A 15,760-nucleotide genomic window follows, 5' to 3' on the forward strand; every position below is an offset into this window, starting at 1 on the left:
ATAGGTAGAATTTGCATTATTCTTTTATGACCTTATGTGTAAATATATCGTGTTTAGATGTTGTGAGTAGTTTTGACCATGTGTGCATGGCCCATGCACACATGTGTTATAAGAGTGAGCAAAATGGAGTTTATGTGATGCTAAGGGATGTTATTTTGGTTATGGTATAGGCTCGTTGTGAAGTTGTCATTTTTCTTTGCTTGGACCTGAGATAAGGAAGTTAAATATAATTTTTGTTTATTTAAGTTGTGAATGGTAAGATCGTTTGTATGAATGGGAATGTTATGATTGATGATACTTTGCGCTATGAATTATGAAATGCTTTATTATGATGACGTGACTGGATTGTATGTCATTTTGAATGATGTATGATATGAATGGATGGTAGCGTGATGAAAGGGGTTGCTAAGGATTTGAAGACGTAACCCGAGTTACTAAGGATATGAAGACGTAACTCCAAAGGCGAACGCGCCGAGGTTATTCAAGGACAAAAGATCTTGTTTACCTCAAGAGGTGACATGGAGAAGTTAGCGGGCCATGTTCACAAAGATGTGATGTTTATGTTATGATGTTATAATGAGGATGACTTTGCATATGGTGCAAATGTTGTGATGATTATGTTTATGTTTACGATACAGATGTTATTACGATAATGATGCTATGATGTGTGATGATGTATGAATGTGATGATGATTTGTTGTGATTTACTTGTCCACTGTTTGTTCTTCCTTACTGGGCTTCTAGCTCACCCCCTTACATTCCCTTCCAGGTAGCAAATAGGTTTCTCTATGGCACACGTGGTGATGTGGGGAGTTCTATCGCCATGGGGTGTATGGCGTGGGGGCATCCTATGGACGAGAAACGATCTGTTTAAACGCCATTTTCTAAAAATAATGTTATGTTAAATTGGACTATCTAAACTTATCAATGGGACTTGAACTTTGGTTGTTTTTAAGAATATTGCATGAAAACTACTATTTTTTTCTTTTACACTATTGGGCCCAACTTGCATGTTTTAGCAGGACCCCACTGAGATTTTTATAATAAGTGACTTTTCTCTTATAAATTCATAAGTATGCAGATGTTTTATAAAGTACTAGATTAGGGCGTTTTGCAAACACACAAGTAAATACAACAAAACATATTCACATTCATACATCATTATACATCATAAACATAATTATCATAACCATCATCATCATAAACAAAATCATCATATACATTATCATCATAAGCATCATCATCATATACATAATCATCATGAACATTATCATCATAAGCATCATCATCATATCTTTGTGAACATGGCCCCCTATCTTGTCCATCTCACATCTTGAGGTAACGAGAAACTCTGGTCCTTGAATAACCTCGGCACGTCCGCCCTATGAGTTACTTCTTCACATCCTTAGTAACTCGGGTTACGTCTTCATATCCTTAGTAACCTCTTTGTTGTGTCGCGTTCAACATGCTAACAACCATTACATATCATACAACATACAGAAATACATGCAATCCGGTCATCTCAAATCCAAGGAAAACTACATTAATTTCTACAATCATCATATCATATCGGATATAGCATTTAATACATGGCACATAATCATATATATCATTTATATTCATACAAAGCATAAACAAATTGAATTCTATCTAACTTCCTTACCTCAGGTCCGAGCAAAGCAAAAATTGACGAACTTCACAACGAGCCTATAACAATAATCAAATATCATTCTTTAGCATCACATAGGACTTTCTTGTGCCCAAATCATATACCCCATGTGTGCATGGGCAATGCACACATGGTGAAAACTACACATATTTTCCAAACCTGCATATTTATACATAAAATCACCAACATAATAATGCAACTTATACCTATTTTATAGGCATGGTTTTTAAGTAAAAATCATATGGTTGAATATTAGACATATTTTTTTAACGTAAAGTGCATTTGCATGCAACATTCATACGTGGGAACGTTGTTAAAAAGTGACGTTAAAATGATAATTTCTACGTGCTTATTTCTATCATTTTCAAAATAAGGATTTGGCAACATACTTTCTTACTATTATTTATCTGATTAAAATCACTAAGTTGATTAAACCTCTTAAAAAATTATTTTATTTCATAAAAATAAATTTATTTAGCCATTTAAAAGTATAATAAATCCAGTTATTATTTTAAAATTACATTGAAATAATAAAGGCTTAAATTTATTTAAAATACTTATAATTATCACGTTTCCTTAGAAAATAACAATCTTATTTAAATTAATGAAGTAACAAAATTGATGTGAGAAAATATAATTTTTTTAGGTGTGAGAAAACTATATTTTGCTTGTATTATTTTAAGACTAAATTTTAAGTAGAATAAATTCATATGTGACAATCAAATAATTATTTTTAAATTATTAAACTAAACTTTTAGCTACCATTTAATTTATTTCAAAATCACAAGTAAATTAATCTCAAAAAATTTCTTAATTAAAAATAAAGAAAATCATATCCATTAAAATGAACACTCATGGTTACATTTAAAAAATATCATTTTTAATATTTACATAGTTTAGGTGTTATATTATTTCAACCAACACATAAACTTTCTTTCATTTAAAAGACTTTTCATATTTTTACCAAATCTTCCAAAAACAATTTAAACCCTTAAAAATCACCATCGTAAAATTTAAAACTCATATTTTCCTTATAAAATATAAAAAAAACTGTAGGTATTTATTTGAGTAAAAATATCATTTTAATGTATATTAAAATTCCCTTTAATTTCTTAAAAACATTATAGCACTTGCAAAATCATTTAAGCATGCAAAATAATTTATTTCATCATATTTCTCATCACTTAACACAAAATCAACAAACATACTCATCATAATGTTTCATTTCAAACTCATGCTTTTCAAAACTCAATTATGAATATTCATGTTCCACCAATACATCAATTTATCAAGGATTTAAGACAAATCTTTAATTTAACCAATTAAGCTAGCATGTTCTTAATATGCATGGATGGCAAAAAAATAAAACAATCTCATCATACATCACACCTATGGTCGAAACCTCATCATCTAGATTTCATGTTTCCTTTTTGCATGATTACAAAATATTGGGGGGAATTACATTGGCATAAAATAGGTCAAGACAACACTGAAACCCTAGCATGCATCTATTAACATTTTTTAAAATATTTTATTTAAGATCTTACAAACATATCATTCTTCTAAGAGTACATTGATATGAACACATAAAGGTGAATTAACAAGCTTTATTAACCACCCCTAGGCCGAAATTCCACAAGCCAAAATAGACTAATCCCTAGCATGCTTACACATAGAACATTTAAGCCAAAACATACATAGCATCAAATTATAGGAAAAACCTTAGGCAACATAACATCAACAATCATTCCAAAACTCACATACCATGAATATATAAATATATCAAAAAGTTAGAAATATAAGAACCAAATCAAGAATAGAGGTTCCTTTAAATACTTGAAATACTTCCCTAAGTTTTCGAACATCAAGAAAAGAAAAACCACCAATATTCTCTTAGATTCTTTCAAGAGGAAGGGAATTCAAGACTAAAGAAAATAAAACAAAAACATGAACACATACTTAGGGGTCTTTTGGAAAAACCTACCTTTCTTTCTCCTCTCTTCTTCCTTTCCTCTCTCTTTCTCTCTCTAGCTTTCACGCAAACTCTCTCTCTCCTTCTTCTCCTAGCCGATGGTTCCAATGAGCATAATATTCTCACTACTACAAAACTGGGCTTTCCTGACACCCTAGCACGACAGTCAACTCTGTTGACTGTCGTTGTAACGCCTCGATTTCCCGAGACGTCACTTATGAAAGTCCATTTAAATCAATAAATTAAATAACCATTTAAAATACTATTTTATTGAAATAAACAAGGCATGAGATCTCACTATTTCTTCAAAATAAAACATTTTCAAGTCTTAAAACTTAATCCAACAAATGAAAAAAAACATATTCCAAAAGTGATAAAATTCCGTAAGTCTTTAAAACATTAAAACGTTGTGAACCCTCCACTAACATGTAATATCCACGCCTCGAGCCCGCTTCACTCACTGTGTTGCTTTACCTTTACCTGCACACAGAGTACCCGTGAGCTAACGCCCAGTAAGAAGAGCTATGTAGGACATAACCCCCCTTTAACCAGATAATACAACATAGCTTAATCAAAACCTTAAGCAATAATAATTCATATAATACTGATACAATGCATGTTATACTCACACACATAAAAAACAAGGTCTCATACCGCACATTATGCTCACATACGATAATCAACCATACATTCATGTTAATCAGACATGAAATGTAATATGCCCTGCCTCGTGTTATTCTCACACTTGGCATCCAACGGGGCACTCACTTACCACAAGTTGTACTCACCAATGATAAGCTCTTAGTGTACCTGCAAGTGTTATGCTCACACAAGCAACGAAAACCCTAGCACTATTCTCATGCTAACAATACTAAGTGTATACAGTAATTAACCACAATACATAACATAAAATAAATACAAACCAAGGAACAAGGTTGTATGCTTAAACATACACCCAGTGCACAGATGTCCACTCTTCTTACCTCAATTGCAAAAATATTCCTTTGTTCTACCTCGAACTCCTCGCTGAATGTCCTTGTTGAGAACTAGATCCTAAACACCCAACAATACAATGACACACTCAAAACACAATTATGAACCACATCAAGGTTTCACCACAAAATTACAACCTATAATACTAATCATCACATTTCTTATCATCTTTATGCACAGAACAAATATATCATAATCAAATAATCAAATAAATGACCACAACTTACTAAATCGGTTTCTAAGTTTATTTTTTACGCCTGTAAAGTCAGATTGAACTAATTATTTCCTTATAATTATTTATTTTCAATAATTATCATTTTAATTACACATAATTCCCAAAATAATTGGATACTCAATAAAATTACCCAAACCAGAAACTAACATGCTTCCTAACCATTTATACAGATTATGAAACATGATTAAACAACTTAGAAACTTATACAAATTATTGTAATTATTTATGCATAAATTACCCCCTTTTTTTCATGCATAAAATACCAAATAATTAACCAAAAATAACAAATCGACCTAACATAGTTCTAAATCAGTACCAGACACTAAAATACCATTTTAACTTTATAAGAACAGTGTCCAAACAGTAAACAATAATTTTAGCAACACCAAGTTATTTTCTATAATTTATCTACGTAGATAACCCATTTTAATTCAAATAATTCAAGATAAATAATAAAACAGTAAATAATTATTCCAAATTTCACAGAATAGCTTCTAACCCTTAAATATGCTTACTATAATTATTCTGAGTCATTTATATTAGCCTAAGTATTTTCTATAATTATTTAAGAAATAACCAAATAAATTCATGAAAATTTCAAAAAACGTTTAAATCTTCAATCAAAACATACAGAACAGTTTGGTATCAATCACCGATCATATAAAAATTATCTAAGAATTTTCTGAACAATTTAAGTATTTTTCATAATTATTTCCTAATAAAATTTAAATAATTCATAATAAATCAAGGATTTATCAAAAAAATACCAAACTTGACCAAACACTCTAAATTATCATGTAGAATATAAAACAAGAAAATTTAAAAAAAAAAAAAAAACGGAAATGCCCAGATCGGGTTCGCCGGAAATATCGTCGGTTTTGTCTTCTTCTCCGGTGACGGCGACTCTAGGGCTGAGTTTTGTTGCATTCCAACCCTTCTCTTGCTTGGAAAATGATCCCCTTGTGTCCAGAACTTCAAAAAAATAGACCCCGTCCCAAAAAGATGTCTGTAACCCCTTGTTCCGAAGTCTTCTTCTCCAAGTCCGGTGTACCGCAAAAAATGGAGCAAAAAAATGCACTTTGCGTTCTAAGCCTTTAAACTCTGATTCTTCACGTCCAAATCAATCCTTGGAGTCCCCTAAGCTTGTATACACACCTCCATACACCCATAATTCATCTAAACACTCTCAAATCCGAAATTATGCAAAAACCCTAACTTTAATGGTGAAAAATTGTGGATTTCGAAAACAACACTTTTAGGTCCTTTTACCACATCAAAAACCTTCCTTAGATCATAAATAATGTATCTAAAATGATCAAAACAACCCAGATTTTCCCTAAGCTTCCCAAACCCGAAATTATACTTTCTCTCTCTAGGTATTGTAAAAAAAACAATAAATGAATGAGTAAAACAGAACTTGTTAATAGTAGAACGATTCTTCCTCTAATTCCCACAAAACTAGAGATTTTTCATTTATTTAAAAAAAATTTAAACAACTAAAATAACTAATATCTTGTTATATCATGAATTTTTAATCAGATATTTGAGATATTGTTTATCATAAAATGTCCTCAAAAATATCCATCAACAAATCCTAAAAATGAGGACATTATAGTCATTTCATAATTGTTTATAATTACTATTGTTGACTGCGCTTTTAGCCAACGACGTGAGAACGTCAAATACGACAAGCCTTCAAGAGAAATAAAAACGACACAGACGGTTTAAACAAGAAAAGTAAATAACACACAAGAGATTTTTATAGTGGTTCAGCCCCGATTGTCGGTAATAGCATAATCCACTTAGAGTTATGATTTATATATCTGTACTCAAGATCAGATGGACTAAGTCAACTGAGTTTCTTCAGTACTGATGGCAAAAATACAAGAATTCTCTCTCTAGAATACTCAGACCCAATTTTCTCTCTCTAGAATATACAGTCCAAATTTTCTCTCTCTAGAAAGAAGAAGTCGAAGAAGCCCCTCTCTCATCCCATAAGCTCTCTATTTATAGGCCTGAGATCCTCAACTGATATCCCCTTACGATAGGGATATTTTATTATTCATCTTATATTTATATTACAAAGAAATATTCAAAATTCGAAATCTAACAAACCCCCCATTTGTGGGAAGAATGAGAGATTCCCGCGTATGTTGTTGAAGCTGTCTCTGGGAATCTTGACTTAGTCTCCTCTAGCTAGTTGATCCACCTCCTATTGACCACTCATGCAAGTGTTGGTCGAACGTGCATGGTGGTAGGACATGTTTTCGTGGGTTGAACGTGCATGGTGGTAGGACATGCACTTCTCTCCTCTAACATGGCACTCTCCTCTAGCATGCCATGTTCCTCCTTGAACCAATCTCCTTGGCTTCTCCTCGGACCAAGGTGGTCCGAGGAAACCTCCTTGGCACCTCACCTTGGACAACATTGAGGCAACCTCCTTGGCACCTCACCTTGGACAACATTGAGGCAACCACCTTTAGCATCTCCCAAACATGTCCGATCGAACATTGTATAGGCTCTCCTTATCAAAATCTAAGTCTCCATTCTCTTGCATGAGACTCCTCCTCCTTAGCTACTTACCTTGGACACGTTCGAGCCAACACTTAGGAAACCTTGGGAGGCTTGCCTCCTACACACCCTTGGGGTCTCTTAGGACCACATCCTCCTTGGGGTCTCCTAAGATGACTTTCTTGAGTTCTCCTCGGACCTCATCCTTGGGTTCTCCTAGGATCACTCCCTTGGGGTCTCCTAGGACCACATCCCTTTAGCTCTCCTAGAATGCATTCTCCTTAGCCTCCTAGGATGCATTCTCCAATTTTTGGGTATAACAACTATTATTTAATCCATTTAAATAATAGTAATATAATAGCTCAAAAAAATAAAAAAAATAACTCATACCATATTATTATTATTATTATTATTATTATTATTATACTCATAATAATAATAATATTCATAAAATAAATAATAACTTTAACCCGAGTCATTAATTATTTATTTGGCATTATGCACATGCCGGGATTTTACAATCATTTCCGATATATTTAAACATAAGAAACCATGAATTTTATCACCATTGGAAATCATGCATATCCAATATTCCATCAAAGGAAAAAAAATGACAAGAATGCACATAGTGGAAAAAAATTATGAAATTTTCCTTCCGGGAAAACGGATATTACAAATTATCCCCCCCAAAAAAAAATTTCGTCCCGAAATTTCACTGAAACAATTCTGGATACTGCTGTAGCATATCTTATTCGAGTTCCCAAGTTGCTTCCTCAACAACACTGTTCCTCCACATCACTTTCACTAAGGAAATAGTCTTATTCCTTAGGACCTTGTCCTTTCGATCGAGTATTTTCACTGGACGCTCATCGAATAAAAAATCCTCCTGCAAACTCAAGGTCTCGTAGCTCAGCACATGCGATGGGTCGGATACATATTTTCAAAGTTGTGACACATGAAATACATTGTGTACCCCGGACAATGATGGTGGTAAAGCTACCCTGTAAGCCACATTGCCCACTCTATCCAAAATCTCAAAAGGTCCGACGTATCTGGGACTAAGCTTTCCCTTTTTGCCAAACCTCTTCACTGAGATTCCTTTCCTTGGAGTCACGCGCAGAAATACATGATCACCAACTTCAAACTCAACATGCTTGCGCTTTAGGTCTGCATAAGACTTCTATCTGCTCTGAGCTGTGACCATTCTAGCCCTAATTTTCTGAATAGCCTCATTGGTGTGTTGCACTGCATCGGGTCCAAGAAATTTTCTCTCTCCCAGTGGATTCTAGTGAAGTGGAGACCTACACTTTCTTCCATACAACATTTCATACGGTGCCACCCCGATGGTAGATTGGTAGCTGTTGTTGTACGAAAACTCAATCAGTGGTAAGTATCTACTCCAGGATCCCTGAAAATCAATGGCACACGCTCTGAGCATATCCTCTAAGATCTGATTTGTTCTCTCGGTCTGACCATCCGTTTCTGGGTGATAAGTTGTACTGAACTTCAACCGAGTTCCCATGGCTCTCTGCAAACTCTCCCAGAATGATGATGTAAACCGAGCATCCCGATCGCACACAATAGAGTACGGTGTCCCATGTAGCCGTACTATCTCATTCATGTATAACTCGGCGAACTGATCCATAGAATAAGTCATGCGCACCGGTAGGAAGTGAGCCGACTTGTAAAAAAATTAATGAATAGTTTAATTTTAAAAATAAACTAAATTATGTGAACATGTATATTTATAAAAATTATGTATTTATTAAAAACTTTTAAAACTGTATTTTTTTTGTTTCTAAATTTTTCATATTATTAACTTTTGTATTTAAAATAATTTCTATATCAAAATTTAAATTTATTATTCCTCAACATATTTACAAAATTAACTATATTATAAACTATTTTATTCTTTAACTACAAGAGTAATAGGCTTTAGCGACTACACCTCTAGCGACGACATTAAAAATTTGTCGCTAGAGGTACTTTGAGAGACATGCAGGTATATCTCTTTTATTTAGCGCCAAACCAAATAAAAAAACCCAAACCCAATTTTATTTTCCCTCTGTAACTCTCTCTCCTCTCAGACCCATACCCAAAACCTCTCTGTAAGTCTCTTCCGAAACCCCAAACGACTCCCTCTGTAAGTCTCTCTCCTCTCAGACCTCAATCCCCAAACCCCAAACGACTCAACCCCAAACGTCTTGCAGACTAAAACCCAAACCCCAATCTTCGAAACCCCAAACACAGACGGCCCCTCCAAGCTCCTTCAAGCTCCATCATAGACGGCGTCTCCAAGCTCTCCTCCGATCTTCCTCTCGGCATTCTACGGTATATATATATAGTTTATTTTATTATTAATATTCTTAACTTAATTTGAGATTTTGTCTACAAGAAGACTATCAAGTGTTGAGATTGACGGTTCCGGTTCTTCGAAGCTTCATCGGAGACGTTCTTCCAAGCTCCATCGTAGACGGTTCTTCCGATCTTCCTCTCCATCTACGGTATAGATATATATATATATATTTAGTTTTTATTATTAGTATTATATATATAAATATATATATTCTTTTGTGACACAGGGTAGTCCAAAATTATTTGAAATGAACAAAAACAACTAAGTATATATATATATTTTATCCTTGATACCATTGTTATTTTTGAAACATATTGCTTTAATCAAGGAATTATATATGATTGAAATTGGGTTGGGTGGCTCTGATGCTATCTTTTGAACTTTTGTTCACTTTCTGTTCCTGATATTACCTTCTTTGATATGTTCTTTTAAGATATTTCTAGTCTTATTTGTTTGCTGGGAATGTTATTTTATTGCCTGTTGATATATCTATTATATTACTTCAGGCTCTTGATGATGACATTACAGTTTTATGGTATTTTTTGTGTTCCTTTTTACTTAATACTTTTAATCTGTTTATGATCGAATTTTCTAATCCTTATGTGCTACTAAAATTATTTCCAACAAGCACCTCTGCATAATTCTTAGTTTGTATTTTTCTGACTTGGAACATGGTTGTAAGCTGACAATGCTAACCCCCATTCTCCCCAAGAATAAACAAAACAAAAGAGCTAATCGTCATCATTGCTTAAACAAAATTATATTTCCATACTCTAATTTAATGAGAAGATGCACTTAGAGACTAGATTCTCACGGAAAGTTCTGCACATATTTTTTCTATGGTGCTTCTGAGAGTTTTTGAATGAGGGACTTCATGTTATGCATATATCTTTAATGATTTTTTCATTTTATAACGGATTCTAAATTATTGAACCATTTAAACCTATATGCAGCGATCGACAATATAGAGTCTCAAAGTTATGTAATGGATAACTTTAGAGCTGCTAGCTTGTGATCTCGTTCTCAAATTGATAATCTTTATGATGTTTCTGTACACAATTTTGTCCTTAGAATATGAACATGAAATAAAAAAGAAGAAGAAAAAAATTCTGACAAATGAAAAAGTGCATTTTGATTGCCTTTGCTATGTCACTTAACTCACTTCAATTGATTGTAACCATTTCCTTTCTTGGCATGGACTGCCCTGTGTCACAAAAGAATATATATTTATAATATATATATAAAAAATTCAGACCTGTTATGCTTATGATGTTATCTTTCATGGTGTTTTTAATATATACTTAGTTGTTTTTGTTCATTTCAAATAAAAATAATTACCCTCTATTTTAACAAATGAGAGCTTATATTTTTGGTTGTTCTTGGGGTGTGATATTTTGTAGTGCTTTGAGGGATCGTAGATTTCCTCCCATACACGCCGAAGAATTGCCCTCTTAGGAGTGTACAGTTTCTATATTTTGACTGATTATGAAACTACTTGAGGCTGATAGTTATGAGATTTCGACAATAAATATGCAAACTACTTGAGGCTGACATGTTATTTTTTGCTTTCTATTTGTTTGTTTTGTTTTGGTTTTTAAGATTGGGACAATAAATATGCTATTTTTTGTGTGTGTATATTTTAACCAACCTATCATGCTAGTGGTGATATAGTATAATCTTTACTTGAGAAGAGCCAATGGATTAGTGTTGTTATTTGCTATAATCTTTCATGTCCCATTGAGTATATATATATATATATATATATTCATATGTATTATTGGATTCCATTGACTATATACAAATTTTTATTAATGATTTAGAGGTGTTTTCTTTTTGATTTATTTTGTGTTTTAAATTCAAGTCATGTTGCTTATGGAAAGCTTATTTGAATGCCTTTGTTCCTTTTATTTGTATTTTTTTGGCCAAGATTGAAGATGAATGCATAGATGTATTTCATCAATATTTGAAACCAGAATTTTTTGTATGGACACGAAGAAGAGTGATTCTTGTTACTCAAAAATTAATACTCAATTTCAATGCAGTCAAGGTTTAAGGCCTTGTACGTGGTATTGCTATCTTCTTTCTAGATGGACTCCTCAATTTCAATGCAGTCAAGGTTGTGGGTTTGCTTTCATAACAGTTGATTGCTTTTATTTTCTCTTGGCATCTCCTTTGTCACGAGTTGTTCAGACTTAAGATCCGTTAGTGGGTAAGTCTTTTATGATCATAGTTTTAAATATAAATATATATATATATATTTATATCATATATATTGTCTTATGATATTATATGTGTTTGTGAGTCAATTATCATACTTTTTTTATGGTTTAATGATTTAGTTTTTCTAATTGTCTTTTATTCTGTTTGATGAAATCTATTTTTTATTCTTTTTTTTATGTTGGAATGATGATAAATTGTATAAGCAGAAAAAATATAAAAAATCCCTTTCTACTATATTATGTGTTTGCACCTTTGGTCTTAAGTGTAGCTTTAAATGACTTATACCAAATGATATCTATATTTACACATATGTTTTAGTTGACAATTTTCATTATTTTTAATTTTGTAGGCATTACAAAATAAAAATGCAAACAAAAGTACTGAAAAGGAGGCTCAAAGTCTATTGTGTGTACTAAAAAGTCCAAGTATCTCAAATATAGACATGATACTCTTGCAGGTCAGCCATCTTGGATTAGTTCTTGTTTCTACTTTTTATATAGTAAATTAAATGTGTGTTAGTAATGTGTCTTGATGTTCTCCACTTGTGTTACTTTACTCAATCTCCATGGATAAGTACTATTACTCGATCAAAGCATGATGGGGCTGGTATTGAATGACCAAGCATATTTACAAGTGAAATGAAAGTCAGGCTCCTAATAATTGCAATACTGAGGCTTGAAGGAAAAAGATCTATATAATTTTATGGTGTATAATTTTATCACAACTGACTTGATAATTTACTTAGGATTTGGCGTCTTCATAGTCAATATACATTCAAGAAATGCCTTCCTTTTGTTCCTGCTGCTATTGTTGTAACTATGTACACATATAGATACATATATTAGTGTTCATTAATAAATTTAATTAGTAGATATAGTTATGATCTGATAAAGTTTTTTATTATATCAGTTAGTGTCGATTGTTTAAATTGCTTGTGGTTTCCAAAGAATTGAAACTAGTGTTGTTTAACTATGTTTTTTAGATGGAAAAAATTGGGATTTAGGAAAGCTATGTTTTATTAAACTTTAACCACACAAAATAGAACTCACATACAAATTAATATATCTTGTCAGAGTTGTTTGCAAAATATATGTATGGACATTAGATGTTTGCATGAATTAAGATTTATGATTTCCTGAAATAATTTAAGAATTTCTACTCAAACAAGGATTGGATTCAATGCTGGTGTTTCTTATATTTAGTGTGTATTACTGCATGTATTTAGTTTTGTTCCTTCACTGTGTTCTACAATCCTAGGTTGGGATTCTACATTTTTTTTCTTCTTAATTTTTCATGATTGCAAATTTCAATATCTTATTACATTTTGATCAGTTTGAGAGGGCATTATAATTAGGTTGCAAAGTGAATTGTGTAATTTTTCTTTGCATGTACAGGGCTAGTCCATAAAAATTTGTTATTCCTTTAGCCAAGCACTACAAGACAGTGTGTTGAAACCAAATATCTCTTGGCATGCATTTTCATATGATGTTTGAAGCCGAAGAGTCTGGAACAAGAAGGTAGCTATACTTGAATCTTTATTCATGTTCTGATAATAGTCGGACAAAAGAATCTGACATTGGTTTATGTTTAGATTTTTTTGGATCTAAATTAACATATTGCCTTCTAAAATTCAAGAATATTTTCTGTAATACTGATGAATAAGGATAATTTTGGGCTGAAAGCAAAATGAATTCCTTTGACAGGTATATAGGTACAATCACGGATATTAGTGATCTTGACCCGCTAGATGGAAGAATTCACAATGGCGTAATTTGCGGGTTAGCTTATGGGGCAACTTGTTTCTTTTGTCCTCTCTTCATTTGATATTATTAGTATTTTTCTTATTGTTATTTTAGAATACTAACGTCATTTTTTTGTATACTTGATTAGGTTGGTTGGGACGAATCAACTGCTAGGGAAAGGTGTAATAGGGTCTCAATCTAGGAGATTGAACCTGTATTTTTTATTTGAGTAAATGATTCTTTTTTGAGTTATTAATTATTTACTTTGTAAATCTAGTTATATAGTTTTAAAGTCAAGACGATTATGTTTATAGACAAGACTATGATTTTTGAGTCAAGTAGTAGGGTTATATTTGTCCAAAATTTGTATTATTAGATTTGTAAATACTTTGTATAAGTCTTGTTATTTTAATTTATAATTTTTTAGATTTGTATGTAAATGTTTTATTTAAATTATAATTTTTAATTTAAAATAAAAATAAATAATTTTTTTGTAAACAATGGCGACACCTAATAACTGTCGGTGTTGCCAGCAATGATGACACTTAATGACTGTCGGCGTAGCCAGCAACGATGACACCTAATAACTGTCTGCTTAGCCAGCAACGGCGACACCTAATAACTGTCGGCGTAGCTAGCAACGACGACACTTAATAACTGTTAGCGTTGCCAGCAACGGTGACACTTAATAACTGTCGGTGTATCTACTCCTACGTTGGCATAGGCAAATATGACAGTTAGTTGACTGTCGTTGTCTCAATAGCGACAGCTAAAAACTGTCGGGAAATCCCATTTTTGTAGTAGTGTATCTTCCCTTTTTCCTTCCCTCTTTATTCTAACCTAGCCAAAACAGCCTAAGGGAAAAATTTGTAAGTTTCCTAATTGTGTCTATTTTCTTTTATTTTGATTTATTTGATTGAAAGAAAATAATAAATAAATGAGACAACTCACTTTCCCTTCTTTTCCCACTTGTCATCCACTCTGGTCCTTGTTACCTTTTCTTTTATTTATTTTTAATTATATTGACTAAATAAATTTAATAAAAGGAAAAAAAATAAAGTGTGTAGAAAATTTCATTCAAATACACCATGAAACCATGCACATGCATATACTCAATAACTAAGGTGTATCACTACCTACCATGCACATTGGTGCATTCAACCAAAATTTAATTATTCACATATTAAAATAAATAAATAAACAATTAACAATTAAATTCACAAAAATTCTACCAAACAATTCTAACAATTAATTTATACAAATAAATAAAATAATTCATAACACTTAATAATTAAATAAAAATAAAGCACAAAATTTAAATAAATAAAAAAAATTGGTGCGCTACAATTTATAAATAATATATATAGTACCTGTATTAAATTTGTTTATAACTACTCAATATAAGGCATATAAAAATATCTACATAAAAGTATATTTACAAACACTACAACAAAATAGGCATTTAATGGCTATATGGGGGAGACATTGTAAACATTTAATGTCTCCCCCTAGGGGAGACATTGCAGGAGCCATCTAAAGTGGTCCTATGACGTCTCCCAAGGGGAGACGTTGGATGTCCATGGGAGACGTTGTAGGTACCTATGACGTCTCTCATGGGGAGACTTTGTAGACATTCAATGACTCATATAACGAGTCATCATTGGTTTTTGTATTTTTTTTTTAAATTAAATAATTATTTTCAGTATATTAATTAATAGAATTAAATATATTTTTTTTTTAAATAGAATTAAATATATTAATTAAAAAATCTAAATTATATGCAAATTTAAATTTTGAATTTTCATTAATAAAACTGAAATGTGTATGTAATATGTTTTTGCTAGCTAAATATACAAAATTGTAATATTTGTTGTTAAACATACAAAATTAACAAATATTACAGTAGCTAGCTAGACATATAGTAAGATAGAAAAAATAAACAATAAAAACCTATTTTTTGGGACGATGACTTTGAACTATCGGCACCATATCTCGTTCGCCCACTGTTGTCGCATTTCATTAATTTGTGCTGGTGTATATGGCGGAGTGTTCAGCTACAAAA

The 15,760-nt window shown here is 32.1% G+C and overlaps 1 long non-coding RNA gene across 2 annotated transcripts; it reads left to right on the forward strand.

Moving 5' to 3' along the window:
- Window positions 1-9,409: 9,409 nt before the first annotated feature.
- Window positions 9,410-14,132, forward strand: LOC133801191 (uncharacterized). 2 transcript variants are annotated; one of them, XR_009876775.1, is made up of 7 exons: window positions 9,410-9,711; window positions 9,779-9,884; window positions 11,779-11,945; window positions 12,306-12,413; window positions 13,351-13,473; window positions 13,660-13,734; window positions 13,847-14,132. It is a non-coding gene; the product is annotated as an uncharacterized LOC133801191 (long non-coding RNA). The 2 variants fall into 2 exon arrangements; XR_009876774.1 differs by having other exon boundaries at window positions 9,411-9,884.
- Window positions 14,133-15,760: the final 1,628 nt, after the last annotated feature.

The sequence above is a fragment of the Humulus lupulus genome, chromosome 9 (genome assembly GCF_963169125.1).
Source record: "Humulus lupulus chromosome 9, drHumLupu1.1, whole genome shotgun sequence".
Taxonomy (NCBI): Eukaryota; Viridiplantae; Streptophyta; class Magnoliopsida; order Rosales; family Cannabaceae; genus Humulus; species Humulus lupulus.